We start from the raw sequence: 17,456 nt of genomic DNA, 5'->3' as shown, positions 1-17,456 counted from the left end.
GAAGTATATGGTTGGCTTTTAATACTGCAAATACAATCAACAAATATCCTTTTTGAAGTTTAGAAGGGTTTGTACTGAGCACAACTATACCACAGAAGACTCCAAGAGTGGAAAAGGTAAAAAGATATTTTTTCCCAGTTATGTGGGAAAACAATAGACTTTCTAGCAACCAACTGCCTATTTTTGGCTTTCTAATTGCCACAGCTGGTCTCTCCCTAGTCCACCAAAAAGGACTGGAAATGTTGCTCTATCAGAGGAGAAAACAGAGGCTGTGCAGTGAAAAGCATCTCAGATGATAATTAGGATGCAGCGTGGTCCCCACTACCACCCCCAGATAAAGACTTTTAAGTAACAACCTATTTTTGATACAACGTATGCAATTTCAGTTAAACTGTTGCCATTACTGGTAATATTTTCCAGACTTACAAAAGGTAACAAAGGTAGTTTGTTACAAAATTACAGGGAAAAGAAAGCCTGAGTGAACCTGCTGTGATCACTGAAACTTGGAAATACCCTGGATAGAAAGCTCAAGCACTTCAAGAAACACTTTAGCATGCCTGAGAAAGACAATATTTTTAGCATTTCACACTACACACTGCTGACAGACAAGGAAAAGCACTGTTTTCCTTCTAGAACACCAATTGTCATAGCATCACAGGACTCTCTTGGAAATGCATCTTCTCTCTAGGTAAAGCTTTGAAAAGCATTGAACATTTTCAAATAAAGTATTTAATTAGATAACATGGATGCCAGCATTTATTAAATGCACTATCGCTGGCTTTGCTTAGCATACACCAGGCCTTGCTAGATGTTCTTGCTAGGTAAAACATCCATTTAAGTTAATGGTAGCTTTGGGCAGCAACTAGCTTCTAACCGTAATAAAGCATGAGAAATTTGCACTCTAATCACCAAGCCACAACTCTCACTGATGGAGCAGCTGCTGCTGAACTGCTCAGGCTCACCCCACACCGGCCCTCTTCGCAGTCTCCAGCGTAAAGAACCTGCACGTCCAAGAGAACAGCAGCACTGAAGTAATGAGGGTCAATGAACGCAGTTGGTTTAGCTGTTCCTTTAATTTTGTCAGAGCTAAAAGATAACAGAAGGTATTCCTGTTGTGAACATAACACCACATAAGGGGCTAAAGCTTACTGCCACAAGAACCTTAAATGAAGTGCGCAGTTCTGTTGTGTATGGAAATAAAGAATTTTTTCTATTAAGATGGGATGAGCCTGTGTGTTCAACAAAGAATTTCCTACAGCCATCAGGCAGCATGACTTGGAGACTGACCGCTCTTTCTTCGCCCCTTTCCAGTAAATAGCCGTGGGAGGTACACCACGCTCACTGGCACCATAACAGTGGCTTATTCTAAGCCAGTAGCAGGCCACTAACGATCTACATGGAAAGAAAGCACTGCCAACTTAACTATACATCTGCTATGCTCTATTTTTGCCTCTAACTTCATGACATTTGCAAAAGCATTACATTTATTCCAGATATCTTCCCCATGCCCACGATGGCATTCAGACTTAGTTTTACTCTGTTAAACAGCCTAACAGCTCCAATATTTTAGAGTTAAAATGTATGAGCAGTTATTTCATAGGCTGAACAAGTGACTCCAACTTACTCAGTTAACTGAAGGATAAAAAAGTAGTAAAGGAAGATCTCCAAATATTTTCTTGAAAGTTCTGTTCATGCTATTTCTGGAAGAGTATCCCAACGCCAAACAGCTCTTAGCAATACACACTTAATTCAAAGGTACTTTCTGATTCTTACTACCATGAAATCTGGCTACAGGAAAGCAGATAGCACTGCTATTGCTTATGTCTAGATCCTGCTCTTAAGAGCCTCTTTCAACAGTGTTGCGCTTGGATCGTTTTTAGCACTAAATGGTTATCCCAAAATGAATAGTGGTACTTCAGGTTTGTGCTTCCTGGGGATTACTGAAGGCAGCGAAGTATGTAACATCATTAATCCTTACCCATTTATTCAAACCCTCCGCTCCTCAGTTCTCTGTTCCTTTCTTTGATAGGATAAGATTTTCTTAAGAGCTGGATATTCTCCCTCCTTGCCCTATAAAATGTACTTGGTTCAGTCACCTCATTGTGCAGTTACTCTGCTTGACATGATTTACTTTATGACACATCGGTTTTACCATTCATATAGGTACATTTTAAGGCAAACTGCTGAAAACAGTAGTGATCCTCCACACACTGTTTTGCCCCCTAAAAGCCTTAGCACATATAAGACCACTAACATATGGAAAATTCTGAAGACTCAAAACATTCATAGAACCTTTCATTTAGAAATCCAAGAATAACCAGGGTAAAACCCAGTGATATTTCTTCTCATGTGACCTCAGTGAAGCATATTTTCCTTTAAAAAGATATATTATCACATTAATATTGCATCAGCTACATGCTCTTAGTTGACTCCATTATTCCTCCACAATATTTCAGGGCCATGTTAACACCCACCTTTTCTAACAAGTGCGGCTGCTTATTTATCTCTATGGCTCTAATCCTATTGCACCTACAAGTTACAAATTAGAAAATTGAAATAAATCCATTTTGAATTTGTGAAGTCACCTAATCAGAGTTTTTTCCAGACTCATAAGCACTTTTACCAAAGGAAAGGCTGCATCAGCATTTATATATACACCAGTGCAGCTCAGCACCGGTTAAGAATTGCGCTCTTTCGGCATCTAAGTATCTGAGGCTTGTGCACAGAGATATGGAACAACAATGTCCTTAAATACATCCACAACCATCTACGCTTTAGGACAAGAATAACCTATTAAAATTTCAAATATCAATTTAGAAAAAAAAAAAAAACTCTGTGAATTTTATTGACTATAAACAAGATTTTTTAGTTAACTATGGCAAATGTAGAATTGCACAACAAGCAGTTGTACTAAGTTAGTTTTATGCTGAAATTCTTTTCAGCTTAGCTTATGTTGCTACATCTATGCTGATGCTCTGTAACAGGCCATTCCTTCCAGGTAAACGCAGCACTGGACTAGCTAGTCTGCATAACAGCAACATGAGAACAGGGGACTTGGCACAGGATAACACCAATATAACAGGATAACACCTGTGGCTAAGGGAATACATTGTCCCATCTCAAGCTCCATCAATCACTTCTTTGATCCAGCTTTTGTTTTTATCAGGGGCTTGCGGGAAACCTTCCCCCCCCCACACACACACAGCATCCCTCCCTTCCTTGCCCCTCTCCAGGGAATTGTTCACTGCTCAGATGTCAGCCTACCTCAACAGGCAAATACTTCAGTTGGGCAAGTAACCGGCAGCAGAACATAGCTGAAAGTTCCCCAGAAGTATGGGGTACTGCAGCTTCTAGTACTTTCAGAAGCGGGTCGTGGTTGTCTTTTATTCTCTGAATTTGACTGGAGCAGAAAGGAATCAACTTCCTCAGTCAAGCCTCTACTTCTATCTGACCTCAAGTCCCAAGCTGCAGATGATTAAAACCTCATGTTTGTGTCCAAAACCTCAAGAAACAAAGGTTCGAGAAGAACAAGAACACTATAGGAGGAGCTTGAGATCCAAAGATCCTTGTTGGCAAAACAATAAATCACACAATTAGCTGGTAATTTGCTTGGTGACACCACTCTCAGTAAGTGTCTCACAGAATAAACTGGTTCCCAGCTTTGTCATTGCTTCTCACATAAAATACAATCATATGAAACTCTGTAACTTCATATCACTAGTGTAAAAGTTATGAAAGCTGGCTTAAACCACAGGTGCCTGAAGCGCAGCAGTGATGGTTTTTGCTTCCCTGATCAAATTGATTTCTGAGTATAGAACACTTGTCTCCCACTTCGCTTTATCTGTGAAAAAGTCACAGGTTAGACTTTTTCACGGGTTAGACAACACTGAACAGGTCCAGAGAAAGAACACACACAAGGGTACCACAGAGGCACTGGAAGGAGGGTATACATCGCCAAAGCACATGCCTGACTGCAGGGAAGGCTCTTGCTGAACATACAGAATAAACAGACTAAAGAAAGAAAAGTGTTTCATAAGTAACACATAAGTCACGAGCTAGTTTCATTAGGCAAATAGCTTCAATAATATCTACATAAGAGATTCAGTTCTATCGCACAGTCCATTTTTAATCCTGTTTGCATTGTAGGTTCCAGGCGAGTCTTCCAGTTTCTAGACCCACATTAAATTTGAGGGTGAACAACACAGATCTTGAATGGTTGCTTCCTAATCCATATCTGAAGTCAAAGTTAATGCAAACTAGAACATAACTGAAAACTGAAAGAAATCTTCGCAAAGCTACCCACAGATATTTAAAACTCAGAGCTATCAACCGCAGCAGACAGATCTACTACTCATATTTCACCACCAGATGGCCTTATTTAAGTATAAACCGCACCACTACCTACAAACATGTATACAGCAGCAGATAACACCCACATTACCTGAAATTCCTTTTCTCCACACACAAGAAAATTTTGACACAGAGGCAAAGGAGCACCGCTCAACAGAGGCAGTGAAACAGCTGTCCATTCTCACTCGTGGAAGTAGCTGAAACTCCCAGGAACAGCTCCATGCAGAGCCTGAACAGAGGTTAGGCGTAGCGCCCAGCGCCAAAGCCCACCTGCTCTCAGCTCCGCTGGCGTCTGAACGGTGGGCAGGCTGCGTGTGCACCGTGTCAATTTGGCCGATGCAAACTGAGCGCACCTCAAACTTGGGCTGGATGAATTTGCATCCGGATTAATTACAACGCTCTGATCCACCAAAGCTAGAGTTTATGGCTATTTTTGACCTCCAAGTTAACTACAGGTAATTTCTTACTCTATCATTCTATGATGCATCTGAGTCAGTTTATGTGCCTCAGTACCTACTGGTACTATTATATCTTGAGGAGTAAATGAAAGACAAACTTTAATACACAGAACCACAGAGCTTTTACCTTGTTTTACAATAGTAGCAATATTGAATTTATGACTTACCAAATGAGGGTAAACAAGTACATTTAAGAGCTCCAACACATGCTAAACTTCGATAAAACTGAGGTTACTAAAAACAATAAAATTTGGAGATTTCTACCCAAGTAATTGAAGGGTGGGGGAGAAACCTAAGGATGCTTTTCATTGCAAGCAACACCCAGGCAAAGGTCTTCCTTGGAACAGGATCTCAGGCTACCCAAAGTAGTAAACATTCTGACAGCTTGTTTCTGGATGCACATTTAAGTTTCAGGTGACTACATTTGTTTCTGATTCAATCATACCAAGCATCTCAATCACTGATCTTGCTTTTTTTTTTTTTTTTTTTTTTTTTTTTTTTTTTTAAAGTATTTACCTTAATATTTGTCTGTTAAAGTTATGCATTTATCATGAAACTGTAAGGCATTTAATTGCTGTGATAGTTCCTAGACCTTTAAAACCAGACACTAGGTTACTCTGCAAAACCCAGTGCCATAATATGAGTATTGTAGAGGCAACACAGTTGCTCCCTCACAGGCTACTTGGGGAGCTAGTGTGTTAGTGTGAGAGAAAAGATGCTCCACAACAGATAACCTAGTTATCTTTGCATGCAGGTAAAGAAAAAAAAAATGCACACGGAAAACATGAACAACTTGCACTCCAAGCAAGTTTCTAAGTTCAGTCATAATTGAAATTATACAAATGAACACACCTTCAGAGAAGTCTAACTCCTGCAATAAAATCTGACATACCGATCTACCAGCAAAGATTCTTTTTTTAAAAAAACTAAAAGTTTACCCTTGAGAGTTAAAAATTGTTCACCTTAACCTCCTATGCTTAAATTCATCCTGGTTTGGATTAGATTTGAAGTTTTGTGTTTTTTTTTTTTTTTTAAGGCTTCAAATATTTTCATTTTGAGTATTTAAAAGAAGTTGGTTATTCTCAGAAAAATAAGCAAAAAAATTTCTTATGAGTAGTTTCAATGTCATGTTGCTTGACATGTAAGAAACTTAAGAACTGAGCTGTTCGGGGGCAATCCATTCACTATATTGACAGAAAGTTCAAGACAAAACACAGGCTAATCTTCTAAGAAGCAGAAACAAGGAGCTTAAACAAAACTGTCAAATCACATCGGGATCTTATAAAAATCTCTGAGTATGGCAATGTGGCAAAACTTTGCAGAAAATAACCTCTGCACTGTCAGCCCAATAGTGATCTCTTGCAGATGCTGTCCATCACAAAAGAAATCTGAAAATTGGTCTGTGGTCTTAGTATTACACAGAAACATTTAACTCTACCTTATTTATCTCTGAAGTAAGAAAAGCAACAAGGAGGAGCCAATGGTTGAGTTTAGTTTTTTGACAAGACTTGCAAGGAGAGGCAGGATAAGGATAGTATGAAAATCTAGGATAAGATTAAACATAGCAGGAATGTAACAATGCTGTAGCAAAGAACTACAAAGTTTAAGAAGCTTAGTGAGCAGAAATTACCAAAAAATATGATACATTTGATTTAAATTGCTTAACTATTTCATTAGTTTTCTTCATGTGCTCTAAGGCAGGGCAAACATGGTTTAAGTTTGGAAAAGAAAGGTAAAAGATATGGAAATACCTATACTGCATACTAAAATGTGTCAGCCCAGTTTCTACAAAGATGCAGTTCTCCCATAATTTAAAAGGGCCCACTGAAGATGTACAACTCCGTGAAAACTAGAATCTTCCCAACTTTCCTAAGTAACTTTGAGAGCCTTGACATTTCAATACCTGCATCTCCTTGGTCTTCAAGGCAGGTGCAAAAGAGAAAGCAGCACAGTTTCATGTAATGCAAACATGCTTCAAAAAACACTTCCTAGGAAACATTCAAAGAGAAAAGTTCAGCTTTCAATAAATACAGCCAAATCCCACATTATTTGTTCAATTCACAGCTGGTACCTGTGTTTGTTTCACAATCTGCACAAATTAATTCCTTAACTTTTGTTAGGGAGTCTACCTACCTCTTGCACAGTGTTTTTCTTTCTGATATTTTTGCTATTTTGTGTGTTTAAGTGGAAAATTATAAGAAAACAGACACAAAGATGAAGCCCAGCCAGCATCTAGAACACTGACCACTTTGCTGAGGGTCACGACAGAAGAGAACTGCAACTACAAGGGCCCAGTCAGTGCTCAGGGGTGGGCTCCAGGTTCGCTGCCAGGGCCACCAGCGCCAGTCTCCTTGGAAGGACACTTATCAGATTCATCTACTAACTGAGCAAGCCTGCAACACCCTGCAATGGTCTCTGCAAAGCCTGAGGTGGAGAGAGTTCCTAAATACTGCCTTGAGAAAGGACCGACGTGCTTGTGGTTTGGTCACTGTTTGATAAAAATCATTATCAGAAAAAAAATATTGGGGGTAACAAAGTTAATTTGCCCATAGAATGTATTACAAAAACATTATACATTTACCCTGGATTGTCTAGAACTCAGCTGTTGCTGAGATTCAGTTTCTCATTCTTCTTGCTATGAAAAGCAAAGGCCTAACTGTTCATAAATTTTCTCAATAGTTACAGAAGCAAAGAACTTCCTGCAATAGCATTTTTCAAGCCTCAGTCTTATTCAAGCCTCAGTCTTATTCACAATTACATTTAAAATACTTCCCGTTTAAAAAAAAAAAAAAAAAATCTTCACACATGATATGCATGTATTTGTTTGAAGACTTGCAACACCTAAACATAAAGTTCCAGTGTTAAGTAAATATTAATAAATATTTTTGGGGAAGTGTAAAACTACAACAAGGGCATATATTGCCCGTGGCCGCACTGTGGGGAGGAAAGGGGAAGGAACAACTCCCAGCGCACATGACAAGGCAGCAGCTTAGAAAGGAGCTAGACTCCACCATTCCCTGTCCCTCCTAAACAGGAAGTTTCAGTTACAGAAACACAAGGCAAGAAGTCAATAAAGGTCAAGTCTGTGTTAGTGTCAGAAGTTAACTGCATTATAATTATGTAGGCTAGTTCATTTTAAACTATGAAAAAAGTATCTTTGCATTGTAAAGCAAATATAGGCAATCCTTGGGACTGATACAAAGATAGCATATCTTCGGAAATGAAGACAACATTTAAGAGCCTATTTAATTCCAACTGCATCAGCTTTTGTGTACGTAAGACACGCAAAGCTTATTTTTTCTGACAGCAAATCAGTTAACGCCAGTTTCTCAACACAAACTGCTGTATTCAGCTACTCTGAAGAGTCTGAAGACAGATAAACAAATGCACAGTATTCAGAGCTTTGTGGCTGACTGGCTCCGTCCTCTAATCCAGGTCTCCATTTCTGGAGTTAACTTGGATTTATTTTACTGAGGGCATTCCAAGATTTACAAAATAAATTTTAGGCTTCAAGCTTTCTAGGAATAAGGCTTTAAAACTGAACTTTCCAGTGTTAGACTTTCTATAAATGAATTGTCTGTATAACTATGAATTGACCACATCAAGTGCAACGATCCACTAACTTTATGAAGCATATTGCCCCCGCCCTGCTCCCGACTTGGTATAAATGAGTTTTGGACTCCTTCACCAGTGGAAAAAAATCCCTGAAAAGAATCAGTAATAATCAAGGGGACATTAGAATTAGTAGGAATTGTCAGCTCCCATGCATTCTTCTGTCCATCTGATTTAACTCTACCAACCTTCTATATTCGAATTCCAGCAGTCAAAAGCCACTCTGGGCAGACACCACTTCCACCTTCTCAGAATTTAGTTACTTCTTGCCTTCCTGCTCCAGTTTCTAATGAAGATGTGTTCAGAATTATGGAAGTAATCCACAACAACTGGAAGTACTAAATTAACTTTTATCCTATTTCAGAAACTAATAGTTTCAACTCCATAATCCTACTCCTCTTCATATAAGGAAAAACACCTATATCAGACCGGAATGAATACTTGAAAACTGACGAGAGAATAAATAGGTTGCTATCATCAGCCCTTACTTTATAGATATATACCATAAGAACATCAGTTTAGTTGGCAAGGTTAATAGGTAGACATTCAAAAGAAAGAAAGAAAGAGTAAAAGTAAACAAAATGAAAGAACCCCAGGGAAAAAAGTAATGTAACAGCACATAAAGTTTCTGCAAAATAAACACAAAAAGCAGAGATTGGAAACACAGTCAATGGTTAATTTTTTCTGACTATAGTTACAGAAGTGTCCAACAAGAGTGCATTTTCTATACCACTAATGGGACTTTCCATAAATTGGATGGTACCTTTCTTAACAGGACTTCATTAAGCCTTTGAAACATATATACACACACAAACATATATTTTAAGTACTTGTCTCTAGATTGAGACATTCCACAATCATTTTTTCTAAAGCTAAATGGTTTTGCGTAAGTAATTTATTAGTTGATGTGTCACATTGATAAAACTACCAACAAGTAAACACTAGAGGAAATAAGTAATAACCTCTTTTTGTCTGTTTCATTTTAATTATTGTTCCTCTGTTGAGGATAACCAGGTCTTAACAAAAACTGATCTTTCAGTCAGTTCACATTCTGTAAAACCAAAAGGGATTTAGTTGACATCCACTGTTGCCTGAAAGTTCACATCTTCAAGACGGTATTGAAGAGCAAGTCAAGTATACCAGATGCCTTTATCAAGTATGTCATTAGTGAAAGTTGTAACCAATAAGTGTTGTTACCAGTAACAGTTTGCTGTGTACGTAGATATAAAAGTTACATTTCTACAAGTTCATTTGTTTATAATTATACCAAGAAATTACAATAGCTAATACCAGTACAATGGCTAGCTGCTTTATTAGAAGTTGGCATGTATTTCTTCTGTCTGTTTTAAGTTTACTTTTAGTAATAATACAGTAAGTCATTATTCATTCTATCGTATTTAACTCGAACAAATTTAACGGAGAAATGACTCTGCTCAGCATTTACCATCACCACAAAAATGTGCTCTTCTACTTAAATCCTCCTAAAATATTTGGTTTAAATACAGGATTATTAGGAATCTACTATTAGGATGCTATATTATTACCACTAGGTTTAGTCAAGAATAAATTTTCAGTTAGTTCATTTTTAAAGTGCCACTAATTCACTGAAACCAATGGTGGTTATTATTCTTGAGTTTTGTCTCCACTTAAGAGATGCTACAATGTTATTTCCTGAGGACACTCATACTCCTACAGAAACATCAGATGCAAGAAATCCCATTTCTCCAGTTTCAAACATTTCCTGATGTTTCCTCCACATTTACTAGTGTTGAACAGTTTCACTGCTACATAAAAATATTCTTTTCTGTATCATTTCTGACCTTCAAGCTCTAAATGACTATCCTAAGGAGAATTTCACCATTTTCTCCCCCCCCCCCCTTTTTTTTTATATAATTCACTAGAACTTGAGTACAAAGCAAGCACTCTACATATCTTACATAAGTATTCTTGAACTAGTACATAAGAGTACCTTGGGGTTTTGTGGGAGGGGAGGGTGATCCAGTTTTACAACACAAACTCCAATTAAGTTCTGAGGTCTACATTCTCTAATCTGTTTATTTTGTGTATGCTTTTAATCCAGTTTGGCTTTTCAGATGAAACAGTGTTTCTTCCCCAATATGCACGAGCATACAACACTCAGAAAACACATCTTTGATGATGTAATGCATTTCTCATCCTAATATTTCAAAAGCTACACTACCTCTTAAGGCATATCAAAGTCAGTAAAAACTACTGCTGCATCTATTACCTAAAAAAACTTGTTTCTTACCATGAAATGTGTTCAGCACTGATAATGCAACTGCATAGTAATCACAATCCTCTCCTTAGTAAACACAAAAATAATTTCTGCATTATCTTGTAGTTCACTTTTTTTTTTTTTTTTTTTTAAAGTTCATTATTCCTATCTACAGCTTGTATTTCAATATAATTGATATTTTAGGGAAAAAGTTTCTATCAGTGACAGGACTGGCATGTGAAACCAATCAAATTAATCTTGGTAATTTTATGACTAGAGGTACAACAAGTAGACTGAAAGACTCTTGCTCTACCAGTATCTAGTATAGCAATTGCAATGATTATTTAAGAACATAGTACTGTCCAAACTATAACTTACTTTTTCTCCAAAAGAAGGTAAACAGTGAAAGCTGTTTGTATTTTTATTTTCTTGTTGAGATGTAACAATGAAGCCAGTGACTGTTTCTAATACTTCTGCAAATAAGTTCTCTGCTTTAGTATTCTGGCAATGCTGTAATCAATGGTTCCAAAGAGCAGGTAACTTTTGCTATATCCAAAGCTAACCTAGCTGACAAATGTTGCATGATTTGGAGGGCCTCAGTCCTCAAAAGAAACAACTAACTACTACTTTAAAAATCCACATAATTTGTGCAGTTCTGACCCACCATCAGTGCTGGTATACTTCCTCTCTTGTACATTAATAATTGTAGAATAGCTATGAAATTCAAAGTACAATTCATAACAGGTAAATATTTTACCTACTATAAGACATATAGACCTCATGGTATGAAGCCCAGTGCATCTAGCTCATATTTTTATATTGGCGCAAACTATGTGGCAACAAAACAAGCAAAGGGCATTAAGAACAAGTGTTACTTTATTACCTCCATGAGGATAAATGGCTTTCACTGCTCTTTTCCCCCACACATTACATAGGTTAAGTAGGTTTTATCCCCCTATCACTGCAAAGCACATTTCAACACCAAGGCATGCACAGACTTGCTCTGTATCTGATGTATGTAGACGCTTCAGGGAGGTTAAAAGTCTTTTTAAAAATAAAAAGTAAAAAAAAGATTCACATGGCAAGATGAGTCAATTCTCAGTTAAAAAGCAACTATTGGAGCCAATATGAAGATCTCAGTTATCCAAGTACTGCTTTCCTGTGACATCATCTTGTCTACATTTTATTACATTTTATTGTGCTTGATCCCTGTGAGAAAACAAGCACTTAAGCCTTAAAAACATTTATTCTTGAGCACTTTAAATCAGCCTATCAGACCTAAGAAATAGCTGTTTCTTTCAGCAGTTGTAACTGGTATGCCTCATTTTAGTAAAGTAGTAGTAGTACAGTGGACCATTTTTGAACCACAGAGAAAGTATGACTGTCACACGCAATTTATTTTACTCCAGCTCAGACTATGTTAGAAAACTACCACACAGAAAACCATTGCCCCTGCAGGTATAGAAACATAACAAAGTATGAGGAACTTCTAATATAGCAGGTTTCAAAATAAAACCAAAAACAAGGAAACCTCTGTCCAACTCGCATACAAATTTGTGACTGAAATGATTCAAACACATTCTTCCATATCCGAACCATCGTACCTCCCACCTAAACCACTGATTCTTCAGAAACTGGTAATTCCTGGGAACTGCGTAAGTCTACATCTAGTAAGAAGCCACCACTCAGTTTGTTGGAGATTTCAGTTGTTATGGGAATATTCATTCAATCATGACAGGCAAATCTGCCAGTCAACTGCTGGCAGATTTTTAGGTCAACGGTAAGTAACCATGGTAAAAGCCCCACTGTAACCACAAGATACATTAGACCCAATAAAATGAAGATGGATGCTCTCATAAGTGCTATTTCTTTATCTCACTTTCCTCACTGGGTTCATCCTTAGACTATTATTCTACTAATAGCTTTGCATCATTACAGTAAGACTATGACCACTTTCTCTGAGAGCACAAGCCAGCTTGTTTCAGCTTGCAGCAAAACCAACTAAGCCTGCTCCTAGTCAATTAAAGTCAGTTACAGGAGTGGTAAATCAAATAAATGTTAGGTTTTCATTAGTTTTCAGAGATTTAATTTAATTAAATTACTGATTACCAAAACGAACAGGACTCCTAAGGCTAAGATTTTCTATGAGTCACTACACTTTCAACCCAAAAAGCCAAAAACTGTGGGGTCTACACATTGTTCCAACTAGAAAGATAATGGAGACTGTTACCTTTGATGCCATCCTTATTCTTTATAATTACAGCACATTATTGTATTTCCCTCAACACAACCGAAATCAAGAAGGGCAGTCCATGTTTATAGTTCCAAACCACTTCTAATAAGATCTTGAACCAGAAAACTTTTGCTTTTTTTGGCAGGGAAGAATGGTGATGGGGTGGGGACGGAAGGTTATATCCAGAATTGTTGCTCACAGGCATTCACAGGTTGTCGGATCCATCCTTGAGGCCCTTTTCTGCAGTGGTTCTTCCTGTTGATCTAGCACTCACGTATCTTCTATTTAGACAGCACCTCCCAGATTGCACTTCCTTGAGGGCTCCATTCTTGAAGCTTCATTCTCCTAATTGAAGCATTTGATTTAATTTTTCTTCAGGGAAAGAGACATACTGCAAAAGCTTTTTAGTGTTTTATATATGAATGGCATAAAACCCTGGAGTACTACAGTTCCCCTATTCCGCAGGAAATGGCAAAATTCAATTAAGAATTTGTAGATACTTGCATAGAACATTTTAAATGGATGAAGTTCCTGCTGTTGTAATTCCTAGCACATTGTACAGATCATACATAAAGCAAGATTACTTCACCAGTACAGCCCAGGTAAGAGCACCTAAGCAAGCAGTCTCTTTCAAAGAGAAGTAACCCAGAAAGTCCTGAATCTAAACTAACAAACAGCCCCTTTCATCTCCTAGATGCGTTCTTACCCTGGAAGCAGTACAGGTGACAACATCTTACACATTCTTCTTTTTTCACTTGCTTTCCCCAAAAACACTTTTAGTCACAAAGAAGAAACAATATCAATTCCTCAGGCTAGGCTGAGATGAGGAAATCCTTACTGGACAACTGAAAACAGCTAGTTTAAAGAAAAAACCCACTAACAACCACCACCACACTGACCAAACAACATTCACATACCACACCAATCCGCTAAAGAAGAGAAAAAAATGTCATAGATGATGGTCAATATATCACTCCCATACTGACCACAACTACCTGCCAAGGAGGCTAATATGCCGCAGCACACTTGTTGGAATATAGGTTAAAGAAATTTTCAAAGTATTGAGACCTATAAATTAACTGTTCACAGAGTTTTTAACTTGAGTGAACTAAAACAGTCACATTACTTTATCGCACAACCAGTACACAGAAATAAGCTAGGCTTCTTACACACTTTTTTGCTCTTTAGATTTGCAATTAATGCTTCCACTTCTAAAATTCAATATGTGGAATTATTCAACGTTCAAAACTTGAAATACACATTCTATAGGACACATAATAAGCTTCAGGATATTCATTTCATGAACTAAGTTCACACCACAGTATCTCACAGGCATCAAAAGACAGCACCACATCTTTCTGTAGAAAAAGCTGATCATAATAAAGGTGCTTTGCTTTCCTTGGAATATGCTTAGCAATGTTCTCTTCAATTGCTTTCATTGGCAATAACACAGAAGAGAGAGTTCCGTTCCTCACTGAATAAAGACTGAAAAGAAAAAAAAAAAAAAAAACCCAAAGAGTTCAAGTGCTGAGCATATCCAGCAGAACACTGCTGCTTCATTGCATGGTCAAGCCTACCGATAGTCAAGATTAACTAGGGAGTAGTACACTACCTCACAAAAGTCACAGGAGCTGCTGCCAATTTATTTCTAATTGCTTTATATCCACATCATAAAAGTCAGTATCATCACTAAATGATTCATTAAGTACAACAGTAATTTCAACACTCAGATATCCAGAAATGTTTTTCTTAACAGGTTTCTTTTCATTTACCTTCACTTCATAGCTTCAGAGATCACATTTAAGTTTTAACCCAAACCACAAAGGCATACAAGTTTTCCACAACAAATCTAATCCTCAGTCTTTTAATCCCCGCAGCTATGGCAAAACCACTAAACAAATCAAAATTCAAGCATTCACAATCAGTAGAGTCAACTGAAATAAGATGAACAGATTTATCTTTAAAAGAAAACCTGACCAGCTTCCAGCACAACTAATCAATCACCAAATGATCAGCATGACCTAACACTATACAGAATTTCACGTGAACATTTTGCAACCACTTCCACAGGCAGATTTACCAGCAGTAATTAGAAACAAAGTTCGGGTTCTTAGAAGGGCTCACCTCCTAACTTTGTACAGGAACAGAGAGAGCTCACAGAAATCAGTAGAACTGTATATACTACACTATAACTTAAACTATATGATTGATTTAATGACAGTATTTCATTTCTAGTTTTTCAAAGAAAGATAATTCAGTATACAAGGAATTAAAACATACTGATCCTATTGATTGTTTTCTGCTCCACAATTATTCATATAACCCATGTACATAAATTATGGATCTTTCGCGTGTTTTTTCCACATAGACGTTGAATTTGTTAGCACTTAAAAGACTAGAATTTATATTCAGATTTGCTTATGCCACTTGAAAAAATAAAGTTAATGAATAAAAATAAGCTTTCCAGCACTGCTGCACAGTGGTCTGTAAGCCACAAAACATAATATCTTAAACTTTTTTTTTGACCTAAGAGGTAAATAGTTGATATGGGTCTGCACTTATCAGCTGCCCTGATACATCATACAGTATAAACAGAGCTGGGTGATGGAAAGAAGAGAGGTTTTCTGCTATAACCTGTGCTACAACTCTCTGTAGCTTAAAGAGAATTCTCCTTACAAAAGAAAACTGTAAAACATAAAATAGACAAGTCCTTTCAGACCACAATTCAATCTGGCTCATAGCATTTGAATTCATTCAGACAGCAATCAGCTCCCTGCCAACTGCCTACTCCAAGACTGCCACAGGCGAACACATTGCGCCGGTGGTCTCCTTCCTGGAACCTATTTCTCGTGATATGACTGCTGCCACTACATATATAAAAAGAGACCTTGGGAAACCGTATATGTATCAAGTCACAAAGCTGGATTTGCAAGCACACTCCTGTGATGAGAACCAGCCAAAATGCAAAACTTGCAAGTACCCACAAAGCAAAAAGTGCTTTGAGGCTGCTCAGGACAGAAAGATTATCATTACTGGCCCGCATTAGGTCCCACAGGGATCTAATGCGAAATGGAGTCCCTGAAGCTGCCACTGTAATATGAAGAATTCTCATGAATATTAAGACCATTAAAAAAAAAAAAAAAAAGACTAGGAAGGGAAACAGTCACCTCATTATTTCAGTTTCATATCTTCTGTTTTATTTTAAGGCTTAACCTTTGTTTTACTCTGTAACTATACAGGCTATTCTTAAGTTACTATTAAGACCTTTCAAGTGTCTGAAGAATTTCACGTTTATTTAAGTTTGCAGTCTTAATGTTTGTTTTATAGCAACTATTTGTAAGCTTAAAATGTTGCAATAACCAAGATCTATTTTTATTTGTTTCCCCAGTGTTTTTCTCCCTTACTGTGTTTATTTCTGTGGTGACACATCAAGGGAGAGCCTTTTTCTGGCACACACTCTTGCCAAAACAAATGGTTATGCGAACAAGTTCCTTTCATCAGACATTCAACATATTAACAGCTCACTATATTGCATACAACTGCATATCAGGGTTATAAAAACTGACAGGGAGGGAGAATTAGACACACATGTTGAGGCAAGAAAGATTAAAGGAACACATTTCTCTGGATTGCAAAGTCCTCTTAGCAATACAGTTGAAACACTAAATTCTAAATTTTGGGTTGTCCTTAGACAAGTTCAACCCTTGATTAAATCATGTTTACAAATAAACTGGGATTCATCCTCCTTTCCTGGAAACAATCAAGAACTTTAAAGCTTTAGAGCACTTTTTGGGAGACCAGGGGAGAAACTGGATGGTTAAAAATTAAGCTTAGTAAAATAACAAAACTAAAGCAATTAGCTTTGTCTCTAGCTTGCCTATTAACTGGCAAGAAAGGAAATATGGTAGTCTCAGCTAACGTGCTTTCTGTATTTTAGATACCATTACTCTAAGCCAGATCTGTTCACAAAGTGCTCAGCCAGTTAAAAGTGGTGTATGTTAGCTTCTGTGATTACTTTCCAGATACAGATTTGGAGATGCTAACTGGAATGAAGTGCTTCACATTTGAAATTGAGACCTAATATAGTGTATTAAATGATCTGGATTGTCCATCTTAACTGGTATTTGGTAAAGACATTTTTGATAAGGAATAACTGTCAAATGGTTTACTGTAAATCCCAATCTCAAATAGCCTCTGCTTTGTTTAGAATCCTATTTGCTGTCAGCAAGCTCTGCATAGTAAAAGTGACAGGCTTTATATCAGTGGGATTTCTTCTGAAGATGTGTTTTTTAAGCAAGTAGTAACGTTAAGTCAAATAAGCTGACTCATTATGAAACCAGTGCTGTCATACAAGCTTACCATATACCCAGCAGGTAGGGACTGCTGCCATTAAACCTATTTGCCCTTGTGTTCTGTTACTCTAAAGGCAACATAAGGGAAAATTATCCACTATATTAGCATTTTCTCTCTCTTTTCCTTTCTCTTTTTCTAAATGCACCTCTGCTTAAGAGCTGAGTCTTGTCATTGATTCTGCTGATGAGGAATCACTTTCCGTAACCATGAAGCA

Source organism: Rhea pennata, chromosome 14 (genome assembly GCF_028389875.1).
Source record: "Rhea pennata isolate bPtePen1 chromosome 14, bPtePen1.pri, whole genome shotgun sequence".
Taxonomy (NCBI): Eukaryota; Metazoa; Chordata; class Aves; order Rheiformes; family Rheidae; genus Rhea; species Rhea pennata.
Note: the sequence above shows the minus strand (reverse complement) of the source record.